This window comes from Pelodiscus sinensis, chromosome 2, assembly GCF_052426305.1.
Source record: "Pelodiscus sinensis isolate ZL-2025 chromosome 2, ASM5242630v1, whole genome shotgun sequence".
In the NCBI taxonomy this organism is placed as follows: domain Eukaryota; kingdom Metazoa; phylum Chordata; order Testudines; family Trionychidae; genus Pelodiscus; species Pelodiscus sinensis.
In genome coordinates, this window is record NC_143053.1 from 235,173,239 (window position 1) to 235,188,187 (window position 14,949).

Genomic DNA, 14,949 nt, shown 5'->3' on the forward strand with positions numbered 1-14,949 from the left:
TTATGAGCTGCGCTTGTTGGCTGGCCTACATCTTTCACGATGCACCAGGATAATCTCACATGCTGAGCTGCTGTGATGCATCATGGGAGATGGAGTCTGGCTGGGGTGCTTGGTCAACATCAGAAATGTGTGCATGAGGCATCCAAACTACAGCTTCCATGATTCAATGAGGCCATAGTTTCAAAATTATTTTTTAGATATGAATCCACTCTTCTGCCCCAAGAACTTGGGGTAATTCAAATACATCTTCATCTCTTAAAATAGAAAAGCAACTCTCAAAAGCTGCAGCTCATAAGAAAATCATACAGAGTAGTGTTGTCAAAGGGAAATTGCCATAGATGAGAGTAGATAAACAACAGCAATTAAACTTGCACATCTAAAATAAAGCAGTTATTATGACCTGTATCGTGCTTCTCCTACAGTAGGTTAAAATCCAATCCATATTGTTAGTGCTTAGAAGGTTCTGAAGTAAAATATTCATAAAAGTTCCAGGTTGCATGAAATATTTCAAACTTATTATTAGCTAGGTGTGGTTGTCATCCTCCCCCTAACCCTAAGGGCATGAGCACTAACTCTATTCTGCATCATAATGAGTGTGTGCAGGTGGGTGGCTCCTATATCCGTGCATCTGCATGGCTATTCTAGTCACTGGGAGACTCGAGGATGACATCTGTCAGTTACTTTTATGCACACAACCTGTAGGGAGGCTAGAAGTGGGGGAGGCCCTTCATCATTCTGAGCTGAAAAGCCCATTGGGAAATAGCTCAGGACAACATTTCCGTATGCTTGTGCCTAAAAGCATGCACCTGTAAAACATATAAAGGCACCTAAAGAGAGGTCTGATTATCCTAGGTGCTGAGCATTCACAGCTCCTGTGACAATTAAGTTGGATTGTATAGTTATACATTAAATAGTTAGACTTCAGATTGAGGTGGTGAATTTTGGCTTTTTGCCGGTTTTCCATTGAATGTCAATGTTTCTTGCACCTGTTCAAAAATTGCATTTTACAGCTACAAATTACAATTTTTACATGGTGAAATGGAGGAGGGGGGGAGGGACAAAGTAAGATGAGAAGAAATAAACCTGTCCAGATAATAATTCAGGAGCACTGAGGTAGGTAGTCAATATAAAATAGGAAATGACAGTGTAGGAAGGTGTATTTCAGAAAAGGATTTGTGAGTCCTAGCTAGATATGAGTAAACAGTATAACACTTGCAAAATGAACAAAGCAAGCACCAAAAACCCTCCCACCCCACCACCAAACTCCAAAACCATCATTCTGGGATGTATTACCAGGACCATCGTAAGTAAGACACAGAGTCTGTGTCTAGACTGGGTTATGAACTCTGTTTGTGATATTTTCCCAAGTTAATGCCATATGACTTCTCTCTGGCTGTGTCTAGACTGGCAAGTTTTTCCGCAAAAGCAACTACTTTTGCGGAAAAACTTGCCAGCTGTCTACACTGTCCGCTTGAATTTCCGCAAGAACACTGATGATCTCATGTAAGAAATCAGTGCTTCTTGCGGGAATACTATGCTGCTCCCGTTCAGGCAAAAGTCCTTTTGCGCAAAGATTTTGCTCAAAAGGGCCAGTGTAAACAGCTCAGATTTGTTTTGTGCAAAAAAAGCCCCGATTACGAAAATGGCGTTCGGGGCTTTTTTGTGCAAAAGCGCATCCAGATTGGCACGGACGCTTTTCCGCAAAAAGTGCTTTTGCGGAAGAGCGTCCGTGCCAATCTTGACGCTCTTTTCCCAAATTCTTTTAACGGAAAACTTTTCTGTTAAAAGCATTTGTGGAAAATCATGCCAGTCTAGACGTAGCCAAGAAGTAATCTTTCTACTCTATTCCATGCTGATTAAGCCTCAACTGGAGTATTGTGTCCAGTTCTGGGCATCAGAAAAGATGTGGACAAATTAGAAAAATCCAGAAAAGAGCAACAAAAATGGTCTAGAAAACATGACCTATGAGAGAAGATTGAAAAAAATGGTTTGTTGCTTCCGAAGAAGAGAAGCCTGAGGGGGAACATAAGAGCTTTCAAATACATAAAATATTGTTATAATGAGGAGAGAGAAAATTTGTTTTATTGACCTCTAAGGATAGGACAAGAAGCAATTGGCTTAAATTGTAGCATAGGGATGTTTAGGCTGGACATTAGGACAAACTTCTGTCAGCGTGGTTAGCCTCCAGAATAAATTGCCTTGGGAGGATGTGGAACCTCCAGCCCAGAGGATTTTTAAGAGCTTGTTAGACAAACATCTGTCAGGGATAATCTAGATAAAACTCATTCCTTCCGGGATTGGAGGGGACTGACCCGGACTCTCAGGGTGTGTCTAAACTACATGGCTCCGTCAATGGCGCCATGTAGATTAGACTGATCGGCAGAGGGAAATGAAGCCGTGATTTAAATAATTGTGCCTTCATTTAAATTTAAATGGCTGCCACGCTCTGCTGACCAGCTGATGATCAGCTGTTTGTCGGCAGATCGGGGCAGTCTGGACACGCCGCTGTCGACAAGGAAGCCTTTGTCGACCGGCGCAGGTAAACCTCACGGCTTATTTAAATCGCGTCTTTATTTCCCTCTGCTGATCAGCCTAATCTACATGGCTCCATCGACGGAGCCATGTAGTTTAGGCGCACCCTCACAGTCCCTTCTAATCCTACGAGTCTATGATTTTAATAGATATGCCAAGTCCCTGTATACACTGGCAGGCACGTCAGTTTTGCGCAGTAATTCAGCTGGGCGAATGCCCATTTGAAATTAGAACAGCGTTGGGTATTATAAGTTAGTACATTATCATAACCAATATGTAACCCCTCTGGACTGTGGTAGCAGAAGGTGCCTTGTACCTTGAGGTATTGGCTGAATCAATGATATTTTCTAGTTTGGCCACTTTCTGTGTCAGGGCCTGCAATCGTTGGGTAAGTTCCTCTTGAGAATTCACCATCAGTCCTGTAGGTGTTTGTATGGGTGTTGTGCCTGTCGCCCGATGTGGCTGCACCTCCCAAACCTCGCCAGCTGCTTGCCTTTCCTCTTCCTCTCTGACCTCTTTTATCAGCCGAGAGTAACTCGGTGGATTGTCTTGCCATTCCCTTAATCGAAGGTGAAGAAGGATCGGGTTCTGATATGAATTCCTCTCACAATCTGAGTCAATCTAGTCCAGTCCATTTGCTCTACTGCTACTGCTCTCCTCATGATGGCTCTCTGTAACAATTTCTCCAACCTCTGGATATAGGCAGAAACCTTTTCCCCCTTTTCTTGCTTGGCACTGAGGAACTTGCAATAAACATCCTCTGAGCCCTCGGTTCTCCCAAAGGCATGATCAAGGGCCTCTAGACAGTCCTTCACCTTGACCCCAAAGTTACTGAGCTTCAGGGTGTGAATCACATCTAGGGCTGGTCCCCTGAGGCACTCTATTAGTCGTCTTCTCTTTTCAGCATCAGGCATCGCCCACTCCTGCAGCATCTCAGTGGAGTGTTCCAGCCAAGGTTCAAATTCCTCCTCTCCAGGTATTGGGGTGGGACCCCCAGAAAACAACCTCAGTTTGCGATAGGGCCAAGTCTCAGGGTGGAGTGGCACAACCTTCTCTAATGCCTGCCCCAGAGCCTTCACTCACAGTCATCAGGTGACGGAGTAGCCACCCGGGGTGGGACTCCTGGGTTAAGGCCCAGCAGACCTGGCATATCAGCCAAAGTCTTTCCCTCTTTCCCCCAAAAGGTCGACATTTTCTTTAAAAGCTCTACATCTGAGGCAGGGGCAGTTAAGGGCTGGCTCCCAGTGGTTATCACTGTCCACTCGCTATCTTCCACTGCTATTGTGCCTGGGATCTGCAGAGGGTCCACAGCCGATTGCAGCTCACATAATACAGTAAAAGTCCTCTGCTCCCTCACAAACATGCACCCACGCATTTTGCACTTACTCAGGTACTCAGTGGGGCTGTGACTAGACTGGCCAGTTTTTCCGGAAAATCAGCTGCTTTTCCGGAAAAACTTGCCAGCTGTCTACACTGGCCGCTTGAATTTCTGCAAAAGCACTGACTTCCTACTGTAAGAAATCAGTGCTTTTTGCGGAAATACTATGCTGCTCCCGTTCAGGCAAAAGTCCTTTTGCGTAAAGCTTTTGCGCAAAAGGGCCAGTGTAGACAGCTGAGATTTGTTTTCCGCAAAAAAGCCCCGATCATGAAAATGGTGATTAGGGCTTTTTTCCGGAAAAGCGTGTCTAGATTGGCACGGACACTTTTCTGCAAAAAGTGCTTTTGCGGAAAAGCGTCCATGCCAATCTAGACACTCTGTTCCGAAAATGCTTTTAACGGAAAACTTTTCCGTTAAAAGTATTTCCGGAAAATTGTGCCAGTCTAGATGTCCTTCCAGCCTGGATGTCCTTAACATAGGTTCTATCGAGCCCTTATCAAACGTCTCTGGCACCCCCCGTCACCAGAAGACAGTTCTCAGGATTAAGAGTCATCCCCTTGCACCAGTCCTCTAGCAAGTGTAAGGCCATTATCCAAACTGTAAATTTTCCCGAATCTAATAGATTAAAACACCAACAACAATAATTTTGGGTTTTCCCAATTTAACGGATTGCCCACAATGTGCTTGCGAGGGGTACTGACCCAGATAATCCCGGACGAGCCCCCAAAAATGTAACCCTTCTGCCAGGACAACTTAATTTCAGCAAGGGTCAGGTTCAATATCTAGGGGTCTCCTCCCAACAACATAATACAATGCTGGCACAAGCCCCCACCCAGTGACCTGGGAAATCTTACACACACCCCTGGGTGCCTCAAAGAGGCAATTCTTTCCCTCTTGCAAGCACAGAGCCTTGGTATAGCAGAAAATCTTTAATAACACAAGGTAACTGACATCAGCATTGAAGTGGGAAAACACCACAACTCAGGTTCATAAACCAGACATAAGCAAAGACCCACCCCCCAGCCACAAATCACCCAAGATCCCCAAAAGTCCAAGATCCCAAAAGTCTTTTGAGTCCAGCAACCCAAAAATCACCCAAAGTCCAACACCCCAAAAGTCTGCCCCGGGTCAGTACCACCCCAGGGTTCAAAAGTTCACCTGGCAGGGTTTTACCACCCCAACCTGGGTGCAATGGAGGGGGCAGGGGTTGATACACCTTACGCGGTCCACCGGCGGCTCCGCCTCTCCGTAGGTTTCTGCTGCCGCCATTGGTGCAAATCACTCCGCCACACTTCACCTGCAGTCCTGTGAGCCACTCCAGCAGTTCCACAGAGCAGTGTCTGCTCTGCCAGCCCATCTCTGTGCATGCTCCCTGGCCACCAGCTGGTAGGTTCCGCAACTGCTTCACCTGTCCCCCATCAGTCATTCCTGCCAGCCACTCACCTGTGTCCACCAGTCACCCCCACAAGCTGTTCTGCTAGCAATCCCACGATCTGCTTTGCTAGTAGCTCAGCAACAGTGATTTCAGCTCACAGTAGATTTCAGCTCTTTAGCAATATGGCACCAGGCTCCCTTCAATACACAGTGATTTCAGCTTGTAGTAGAAGAGCCTCAGTACAAGTGCACCATTGGCCCCCAGTGAAGCCAGCAAGGGAGGAGGAGGAGGAGGAGGAGGAGGAGATGCAATTGGTGTGTTTTGGGCCCTCAGACAGGGCCCCTTACCACCAGGTACAAAGACCCATCTCTAGCCTCTCTCCATTTGACTGGGTTTGGAACCCATGTCCCTTGTCTAGCAAGTGCTACTTAGTTTATGGTGAAACAGTTCCACTATTTGATTTACATAATCAGGGTAACAACACTTTATCCCTCCTGCCTCAATAACAGAGAAACTTGAGATCCCACAGTGGCCAAAGTGACCATTTGGCTGCTGAGAGCACATATTAGGTAGGGTGGGCGTGCCTATGTAAATGAATCAGCCCCTGAAGTCTTTTTGCATCACTTGCCACGGTTCACCCCCAGATGTCACGGTAGGGCTTATCCTGACCCTGACTTGCCACAGTTCACCAACAGATGTCAGGGTAGAGCTTATCCTGACCCTGCTTACAAATAAATCACACTTTGCTAAAGTGTTGGTCATCATACTATCGTGCTCCTACATCCTGGAATATGACATCTCATCTAATACTTAGGATGCTGGTTATTCCTGATGGTTTTTTAGCTGAGGGGTGGGACAACAATAAAGCAAGTAATTGAACAAACATGTTTGGCATGCATCTTATTTCACTTTTTTTTATTGTTCTCTCCTATGATCCAATTACTATATATGGTGCCATACATAGGCTAGAGGAAAGATTATGTTTAGATCTCCAGATTGGAAGTAACATGACAAATAGGTTCCTCTGAGAATTACTTTCCTGTAGATATCTAAGCAAGACCAATATATCAAGCACCTGCCCAGTTTGTGCAAATCATGCACATATGCAGTTTTTTCAAATCTACTAAAATATAATTTGACAATTTCAACAACCTAACTGTGGGTCTACAGTCACAGGGACTTGACTAGTATTTCTGCTAACATATCAGCTAATTTAAGTAGACATGCCTTTTTTGCCTGTTCATCTGTTCTTTTGTAGGGTAGATGTTGATGATAGAAGAGACTAATTACATTGAGAGCTATTTGATGCCTTTGCAAATAGTACTTTGAGTAAATATTGAGCTCTTCACTGTGCAAAGGGTACAGCTGAAACATTTCAAGCTTTTTGGATGTTGTGAGAGCATTTGTTCTTAACTAATTTTCCTGTCTTCTGAATACAGTTTTCTCATCAGATATTTTACCAATGTATGGATAAAAAGCTTTCCTGTTCCAACCATACACTGTTACTATTCCTAACTTGTTCTTACTGTGTTGAGGATAAGAGGCAGATTTTTTTCAAAAGAAAAATGGGAGCTAAATGCCCAGTTTCCATCGATTTTTTTTTTCCCCAACAGTTACTTGCTTTCTGAATGCCCTTTGTGCCTTTGAAAATCTCTAACTAAATGGAGGACCTGAAGTCAAGGTTCTTTTTTTTCTTTTTCTTGGCCCTGTAAATTTTTGTGTGTGACCTTGGAAAAGTCCCTTGATGGCTGTGCTTTAGTTTCCCCATCCGCAAAATATATACAAAGAAAACTGGTTTGATGAGGCATTGCAACAGTTAATGACACAGAACCAGATTTTCCTACCCTTATTTGCTTATTGAGTGGGTCCATTTATTTCACTCTTCAGTAGCAGTCATTGTGAGTAAGGGTGACAAGTTCTGGCTCCTAATGTTTACATAGTCTTTTGGAAAAGTATAAAATATTTAGTGTATCATGAATATCCCAAAATCAATATTTTCCTGATGAGTTTGCCTGGTTGTTGCAATAAAAAAAGAAATTATATTGCCCTCGGAAATAAGTATTTGTACATTTTGAAACCATTGCATTTTTAGATAAAAAATGTTTGGCTCAGTCTTGAGGTGCTGAATTGTAAGGATACCAAGTAAATCCACTTCAGACCTCAAGATGTAACACCCTACCAGAGGCAATTAACAACTCTGAGAAATCAAATGGAAAGTGGTGAGTGTTCATGTCAAAGCAAAAAGACTCAGAAGTTGAGGGGAAAACATGGAAATTGTCTGAATGCAAATTAGGAGGGTGAAATATTGTCTTAGCCATCAGTTAAGACTGACAAAAATAACTTTACTTTCACTGTTGGATGACAGGGAGACGTCTGAGGAAGAATTACATTCCTCAAGTACTCCAAATCAATAACCGGGTTTTGTTTGTTATCATTTGGATCCCACAGACTGATTACAAAGAGAGCTTTCACCTTGCCTTACTATTGGGGGGGGGGGGGGGGCCTGAAACTGGAGAGCAGCCTGCAAGAAGAGTTTTAGTATGGCCTCCAGAGGCAAGTAATATGTTTTATGTTTACTCTGTGCTAAAAAGTACAATAGAGATTGCTTAGAAAAGGTATAGTGTGCTTGACTGTCCCCTCGTCACCAATATCCTATTCTACCCTAACGTCAGAGGAAGAAGTTTAGTTTTGGTAAACCATAAACAACTTATATGCAGGTCCACCAATGGGGGAGGAAGGATCAAAGGGAGGCAGTTGTCCCGGGCCCTGGCAATTCAAAGGGGCCCAGAGCTCCTGGCTGCCACCATTGCTACTGCAGCAACAGCAGCTGGAGCCCTTTAAATTGCCATCCAAGTGTCACACACTCTCTGCAACTCTGAGGACTAGGGGAAAGGCACGCTGTGCTCTGGGCAGCACAGAGGGCTTGCTTCCCTGGCGCTGCCTCTTCTGCCTGCGGCCTCACCTCTTCCAGGAGCATGCAGCCAGCCCCACCCAACCTTGCCCAGGGGCCTACAAAGGCTGTTGGCGCCCCTGCTTACATGCAAATAAAAATCTAACACTGCTGAACAAAGAGGAAAAACCATGCAGGTGACATGCCAAGATTCCATGCTAAATATTAATCTGGGGCTTTTAAAAAACCAAACAAACTTACAATTTAAAGAGACTGAATATCTAATGCAGTGACTTCAAAGACACTAGAAAATAGAAACCTACCTTGTGATGGGATGTACAAACTGGATAGGAAGCAGTTAAAGATCTACTTTGGGCCAAAGCAACCCCACGCCACCACATCTGAAAAGCACTCATGGGCTGGCGGAGGAGCTTGAAAGGGGAGCAGAGCAGCTCAGTCACCTGTGGAGGTGAATAGACTTACATGCTTCCTGACTTAGAAGGAGCTTTTAGGGAGCTAAAGCTCTCTGGGGCTCTGCTGAGGGCAAAAATGACTTTGGATGATTGCACGGTCTGGGCTCTGTCCTTTTATTTGTTTCATTTCTATGTCTTTGTCCTTGATGGTAGGAAACAATGGGTCACAGTGACACCCTTCTGGGTGTGCAGAAACTTGCTATCCACAAGAGGACTCTGGATTGAAACCCAGTGGAGAAGGTGAATCCAAGGCTACGTCTAGACTACATAGCTCTGTCGATGGAGCCGTGTAAAATAGTTTATTTGGCATAGTCAAAGAAGCGGGGATTTAAATAATCCCCACTTCATTAAAATAAAAATGGCCGCCGTGCTGTGCCAACGATCAGCTGATCCGACACACTGCTGCAGTCTAGACGCGGCACGGTCGACAAGGGAAGCCTTTGTTGACCGCTCCGGTAAGCCTCATTTCACAAGGCATAGTGGAGAGGTCGACAAAGGCTTCCCTTGTCGACTGCGCTGCGTCTAGACTGCAACGCTGTGCCGGATCAGCTGATCGTCGGCACACTATGGTGGCCATTTTTATTTTAATGAAGCAGGGATTATTTAAATCCCCGCTTCTTTGACTATGCCAAATAAACTATTTTACATGGCTCCGTTGATGGAGCCATGTAGTCTAGACGTAGCCCAGCTTCCCCTGCAACATCTGTATTGGGTTGAAGGTGAATATCTACCACAGATACAGGGGAATCTGGATTTGGAAGACCCTGTTACCTGTTAGGTCAAGACTTTTGGCCTGGTGAAGCCTGACACGCTAGCCTGACACCAGGAGCTATCCTTTATTGGACTTCCTGTATACCCAGAAATGGGTGGATGCAATTCATGGCCTAGCCCAGGGGTGGGCAATAATTTTTACATGGGGGCCACTTAAAATGTTTTGAAGTAGCCCCAGGCCACCCCGGAAGGGGTGGGCTACCCCAACTCCAGACCATGATTGGTCTGGGGGTGGTGGAGCCCCTTTGCCCCCCCTCCCCACTAGCATCCATGCCCTAGAAGAGGCTTGGCACAATCCCCCATCCCCAGGCCAATCAGGGCCTGGGGGCAGGGGAGCGCAGGAAGCCTCCTCCCACCCTGCAAGGAGCACATGAAACTTTGAATTGCTGCGTGCTCCTTGCAGGGCCAGGGCAGGAAGAAGGAAGCTTCATGCAGCTCCCCCAGCCCCAGGCCCTGATTGGCCTGGGGATGGCGGAGCGTGTGAAGCCTTCTCCACTCTCCCCCCACCCTGCGAGCACCACGCGGCACTTCAAAGCACCACATGTTCTCGGCAGGGTGGGAGAAGGCTTTGTGCGCTCCTCCGCCCCCAGGCCCTAATTGGCATGGGAGCAGGAGAGCAGCAGGGCCTCCGTGGGGCAGATCCACGCACTTAGCGGGCTGGATCTGGGCCACAGAGGCCCTTTTGCCCACCTTTGGCCTAGGCAGAAATCTGAGTAACAGGAAGATGCTCCCTGTTGCAAGCTAGAGCAGTCGTCACCAGGAAGGAAATGAGCCCCTGCTATGACCAATGGGCAGAGCCTGCTGAGTGAGCCCCTTCATATGCTTGCTAGTCAGATGAGTGGAGTTTATAGCGTAGATTATTTACTACTTTTTGCAGGAAAAGCCACAGTTTGGCTAGCTGTTGACCATGATTTTTGGCTGTAGCCAGGCCTGCCGATGGAGAGGGGCAGGAAGGAGGACAAAAAGGGCAGTTACCCTGGGATCTGGTGATTTATAAGGACTCAGGTCTCCTAGCTCCTGTTACTGCAGTAGTGATGGTGGTGGCTGGAGTTCTGGGCCCTTTAAATTGCTGCTAAAGCATCATGCTGTGTGCTTTGTGCGGCTCTGAGGACTGGGAGAGGAGCCCCGCTGTGCTCTGGGTGGTGCAGAGGACTGTCTGTCTGATGCCTGCTCCCTCCAACCGATGTCCCACCCCTTCCTGGAGTGTGGAGCTGGTTCCCTGCCACACCTTGCCCAGGGACAAATTTGCCATGAAATTTGAGAATATCTTGCAAAAGATCAAATAAGTATTTTCCATGATGTTGTTCAAAGGGAATGAAGTGAAGAAATCACTCAACCACATTTCCATCACATAAGGAAACACCACTGTAAGCTGGTCAGTTTAACGACTATCAAGGAATCAATTAATATTGATTCTATAATACTTTGCCTTCTTGATTTCAGATATTATCTTCACCATAACTTTGGATCCCAATATATCAATAAATTCATTGCATTTAGTTGATGAAAGATAAGACACATTCCCTCTTTCTGGATTGCCTTGTTGTCGCATGTGTTCTAAGAGAAATGGATCAAATTTGGTTAAAAGTTCCATGCAACCAAGGTCGTTTCCATTGTTAGGGCAGCGGTGCACTTCAGTGTCCCCAAGAAAGGCTAAACCTCATTCAGCAAGGAATCTTATTACAGCAACTATTCTCTTTCGGTCTTCAGTCCAGTATTTACAGGATCTTACCTTCATCTTCTCCAGTTCTGCGTCAATTCTGGCAGACTTCTGATACTGGAGCATCATTGACAGTGCACCAAGATGATCCTTCCACTGCTCATGAGAAGTAATTCTAGTGACTGCATTTTTCCAATCCTTATACATTGATTAGAGTAGTCACTGACACAGAATAGTTTGCACATCTAGCAATGCACTTTACCAATGTCAGCAGTTGCAATGTTATTGTCACTTTGTTGATCCCAGTATAGAATAGAGAGATGAGGTAGGTGAGGTAATAATTCGTATTGGACCAACTTCTGCTTGTGGAAGATACCATCTTTCAAACTGCATACCTCAAGCTATATAGCTTGAAAGCGTGTACCATCCACTAACAGAAGCTGGTCCCATAAAAGATATTTCTTCACCTCATATCCTATCTCTCTCAAGCATGTTAGTAGCACGTAGGCTCCTTGATGTGGAGCAGCTACCAGCTCTAGGAGACCCAGCTTCAGGAAGGCTTCCCATGTGGAGTAGGGAGCTTTCAGATAATTTAACCCCAGTAACAGTTTGCCTAAATAGAGAGAGAACAGATGATTAGAGAGACTTCTGCTTAGGACCGAACTTAAGTCCAGGACCAAGTACCATTCTAGATCATCTCTGGCAGGTGTTTATCTAATTTGCTCTTAAATAACTTCAGTGATAACCCTTTCTAGGTAATTTATTCCAGTGCTTAACCACCCTGATAGGACTTTTTTCCTAACGTCCAGCCTAAACCTCCTTGTCTTCAATTTAAGCAGATTGCTTCCTGTCCTATCATCAGAGGTTAAGGAAAATAATTTTTCTCCCTCCTCCTTGTAACACCCTTTTAGGTATTCGAAAGCTGCTATCATGTCTCCTCTCAGTCCTCTCTTTTCCAAACAAAACACACCCAGTCATTCATAATTGTTTAATGAATAGCATTTACAAACATATTTGAAACAGATGATCATGAATTGTTTATCATGGGTGTTATTGCATGTTAGTCATTTGGTATCTGTTTTTTCATGAAATAACCCAATAAGGCTGAGCCAAGGATTCCTGGAGCACTTGACCCCCAACCTTGTTGTGGCCAGCTAGGGCAGGGGCTCGGGTGTTCCCGCTCCAGGTGCTCTCTTTGCACTGGACATTTCCCTGGCCCATTGCTCATTGCAAACAGCTCAATTTATTAAACAGCAACCAATTTGAAAAAGAATAAGGTAAAATGGGAGGTTAAAGGAAACACATCACCCCTCTGTGGTATGGGCACATCACAAACCGCCATCTCTGGAATGTAAGGGAAGTTCACAGTCTGTTCCTCACATGTCCCAGGCCTCTTTCTCAGGCCCTGGCTGTGCTGCAGGGATTCTGTGGGTTAGACACTTGCTCTGCTAGTGGCCACCCACCTTCAGGCTGTAGGTGACAGAGCCCTTCTTCCAATTATCAGCCTCCAATCGGGGTTATGATCTCTCTCCAAGTCTGGCCTGCAAGAACCCTATGCTGGGCTTCTGCCCAGAGCCCCCCTCACTCCCTCCAGCAGCTCACCACACCCAACTCCAGACTGTTCTAGCCCCAACTTCAGCTCTGTTCTCTGCTGCTCTGTCTCTAGCTCCCTAGGTTGCATCTTTGGTCCTTCTGGCTCTGGTTGCTCCTCCTAGCACAGGATCTGTTCCTGGGGTCTAAGGACCCTGATTTCCTATTAGCCAGTCCCCTTTCCTTTGGTACTAGGAGCTAGCTAACTAAAAACCCTACTGAGTGTAAGGATCCAACAGTCCCCTTACATCTGCATGAGAATCTGATATGAGCAAAAATTCTTCCACTGCTTCAAATGAGTCCAGTGTTTTCTTTGTGAGTTTCAATCAGAGAATAAAGTGCATATTTTCTTATAATTGCCCCTTTTGAAAATAGACTTTTTCCAGAGAAACATCATCCCTGTTCCTGTGAATCAGTGTTCGTGTTTTGGCTATGAGAATGTCTTTTGCTGCTTTTCCACAGGGGGAAAAAAAAAACATTTGGGACCAGCCTGCATGAGGTGCCTCCTGCCTGTTCAGTCTCAGGTATGCGATCAGCTCCATTGATTCCTGTGGGTAAGCACTGCTAAGCATAAGAGCAGCAGGGCTGAATCCTTGAACAGAGGCTGTAAAATATTTTGCTTTTTGTGAAGCCTTCAGAATAAAAGTCTAGTGGTGTTGCTCCATTTTTCTCATAGTTTGAGAAACCTGGTATTATCAGTGACATCGTTATAATGACTCAACTTGAACAAAGTGCTTGCCGCTGGAATTTGGCATACAAGCCCTCAATCCCTCCAATGCGAAGGGCACAGTCCGAGGGGATTCTTTTCATTCTCTTCACTAGGCTTTGAATCAAGCTCTTAATTTTTAATAGACCAGTTCCAAAAGATGTTTGTTCACTTATTGAAGGGTGGGAGGGAGAGTGCACAACAATAAATGCCTAGAAGTTAGGTAGAAATGTTTTACTGTGCTTTCCTGTCCTACAAATGGCATTCAGCAAAATAATGTTTATCTGGTGAAACGCTGATCCATAAATTGGGACTACATGGTCTTCTGTTGGGGATAAAGTGCACAGGAGTCCATGTGAAGTTTCCACAATATTCTTCCTGCAGGTAGAAGACTTCTGAGAATTCATTCTGGAGATGGGACCTAGAGCTACTTGCTTGTATATTTCAGCGCAGTCATTAGGAAAGTTGGCTTTTATGTAGAGCTCTCTGGTCATGTCTCTAGTTTCTGGAGGTAAGTATTTTGCCATTTATTCTTACCATTTTTACAGGAACTCAGTCAAGTTACCAGTGTATATCATTAGAAAGTACAATCTAACTGTCTATTTACTGATCTGTGAGGTGTGTCTACACAGCTAAGTTATTTCGGAATAATGGCTGTTATTCCAAAATAAGTATGCGAGCGCCTACACACCAATTCCATTATTTTGAAATAATTTAAAATAATGGATGGCTTATTCCGAGTTCTGTAAACCTCATTCTATGAAGAATAATGCCTATTCCGAAATAGATATTTTGAAATAAGGCGTGTGTAGATGCTCCACTTCTGCTATTTTTAAATAGCCCCTCACCAGGGCCATTCTAAGTTATTTCTGCTGGGGCTCATACCATGCCCACATTAGGGAAGCTTGCCTCGGTCTAATTTTGAGGCTTCTCTGCAGGCTTCTCTGGCCTGCATATTTATACCTGCCTCTGGAAAAATTCCACTACGTGCATCTGACGAAGTGGGTCTTTTCCCACGAAAGCTTATGCTCCAATAAATCTGTTAGTCTATAAGGTGCCGCAGGACTTCTTGTCACTTTTGCAAATCCAGACTAACCAAGCTACCCCTCTGATACTCTGCAGTGTAGAGATTCTATTTCAAAATAAGCTATTTTGGAATAACTATTCTGGAATAGCTTATTCAGAAATAACTGTGTTGTATAGAGAGAGCCTGAGAAATAGACTGGCTGGGCTCAAATCAAAGACTGAATAATAGATAGAGGTAATGGCTAAACTAATGGCTAAGCTCTAGGGCACTGGTTACAAAATGGTTCAAAGTCACTGTGAACATTATTAGCTCATACCTATGCAGTGAAATGAGTTTGTCATATCATTCCTCTTTCTATTGGACAGGTATCTCCACCACACAATTGCTGTCACACTTGGCTGCAAATGACACCTATATTAGCAGTCTCAGTAGAGAGGCCAAATATTGAATGATCATAGTCCTGAGCCATTCCCTGGGCTCTGAGACTAAGGCTGTTGTGCATTGCTAGGGTGGTGAAGCAACCTGCTATTCATGCCATATCTATTAT

General features: G+C 44.9%; 1 long non-coding RNA gene across 2 annotated transcripts in view; it reads left to right on the forward strand.

The window, feature by feature from the left end:
• LOC102450663 (uncharacterized) overlaps window positions 1-14,949 on the forward strand; it is a 191,797-nt gene that overhangs the window by 46,618 nt on the left and 130,230 nt on the right. For both annotated transcript variants that reach the window (XR_012902106.2, XR_012902105.2), the window contains exons 3-4: window positions 13,132-13,193; window positions 13,760-13,886. This is a non-coding gene — a long non-coding RNA (uncharacterized LOC102450663). The remainder of the gene's footprint in view (window positions 1-13,131; window positions 13,194-13,759; window positions 13,887-14,949) is intronic.